This window comes from Sprattus sprattus (genome assembly GCF_963457725.1).
Source record: "Sprattus sprattus genome assembly, chromosome: 2".
NCBI classification, from domain to species: domain Eukaryota; kingdom Metazoa; phylum Chordata; class Actinopteri; order Clupeiformes; family Clupeidae; genus Sprattus; species Sprattus sprattus.
The window spans coordinates 69627978-69630036 of NC_137921.1; positions in this window are offsets into that span (position 1 = coordinate 69627978).

Sequence of the window (2059 nt, forward strand, 5' to 3'; positions counted from 1 at the left end):
GAGGAGGCATACAGGTACATCCTTGCTCTGGATGAGGAGGCCAATGAGGACTGTCGGCCAGACTCAGATTTCCAGCTAGTAATGAATGTGAATGAACACCAACCAACACACTGCATATGTCCCTGCAGAGAGGTCAGACAGGTCAGAGAGGTCAGCTCAAATAATGAGAACGAAGGTCATTTCAGAAATGAACACACACTGGTAGAGCCCAACAATGAAGCAGCACTAGGAGAAAATCAGCCCGCTAACGCTGACCATGACAGGTTCTTTCCCAGTGGACATAATATAAACTATGAGCTGCTTACAGCTGGACAGAACACCACAGGGGCAGACAGAGTGGAATACTCAACGGGGGAAAGCAGCGGGGCAGCAGAGGCATCACAGAGGAGGGACGATGGGCCTTCTAGCGAGGTAGACGGTGACATAAAAGTTCATTTAAGTGAAGAGCTGGACTCACATGATCGCAATAATGACAAACTCGATACTGAGGATCTATCAGGTGATGTTACCAATGGCAAACGCATTGTTGAGGATGAAGAGAGTTTTGACTCAGGAGAGGAACAAATGGACAACTGTACTCTTATCAATTGTGGTAGTGGACATGCAAACCTATTGGACTGTTTAGAGGAAGAGGAAGAGAACGAGAGGGAAAATGGTATGTGCGATCACAATAATGGCACACTCGATACTGAGGATCTATCAAGTGATGTTACCAATGGCAAACGCATTGTTGAGGATGAAGAGAGTTTTGACTCAGAAGAGAAACAAATGGACAACTCTACTCTTATCAATGATGGTAGCGGACATACGGACCTAGTGGACTGTTCAGAAGAAGAGAACGAGAGGGAAAGTGGTATATGTGATCACAATAATGGTGATGTTACCAATGGCAAATGCATTGTTGAGGATGAAGAGAGTTTTGACTCAGGAAAAGAAAAAATGGACAACTGTACTCTTATCAATGATGGTAGCGGACATACAGACCTTGTGGACTGTTTAGAAGAAGAGAACGAGAGGGAAAGTGGTATGTGTGACATCCTGAGGAAGGAGGGTGAAGTTGTGGAAATGGAGACAAGGATGAACCATAGGACTGAAAGAGAGGTGGACCTAGACAAATGGGAATGCGACATCTCGTCCAATGATATCATCACTTTAGTCAACACAGATTCAACAAGGTAGAGTTCTCTCATCACAAACAACTTGTTTAATTTATTTTCACATTATATAAAATGATCTTTGAGAATTGTAACGAGTGTGTTTTAATTCAATCTGTTGTCTTTGATCCACAGGGAAGGGACATTCTTTTCAAAAGGTATGGGTACAGACACAGAAGAGTTAAATCTGCTAATGTCGCTTTGGATTCTCATATACTGCCTCTTCATCATACCCCAACTAGACATCTGCCAATACTTCCTACAATAAGACTTCCTCAAATAAGAACCATCACAGCCTACAGCAACTTGAACTAAAACCCTCCCGCAACTTTGATGTTTCCTGTCTGATTCTGCGTTGCTACTTTAAGCTGTAGCTGTATGTTCCCACTGGTTGTACCCACCTGGTTCGGCAAGAATCAGATACGTGCTCGAGTCGCCCCCTTGTGTTTAATTTAATGAAGTGCATTTGCTTGATCAGAGGGCAGGAACCAATGATGTGTGTTAAATGTTTCTCTGCATGTTTCCATGATGTATGTTAAAAATAGTCAGAAGGCTATGAAGAATATTGTAAAAAGTATTGCCTCATTTGTAGTAATAACTACAACTAATAACTAGGGTATGCTCTCCAAAGCAACTACCGTCTGTTGGCACGTTGCATTCTGACCTACAGGCCAAAAGGAAGCAGTATGACCAGCTAAATAAGAACCATTACAGCCTGCAACAACAAGTGTGTGTTATGAGTGTTTGAATTAATAGGGGCTAGTGTAATGCTTTTACACACACACACCACTCATCACACACATTCGAACTGTGTGTTCAACTACTCTGTTGTTGTGTTTGATATACCTGGTCTCACTAGAAAAACATTTAATAGTCGTAACATGAGCCTAGGGCAGCCCAAATGC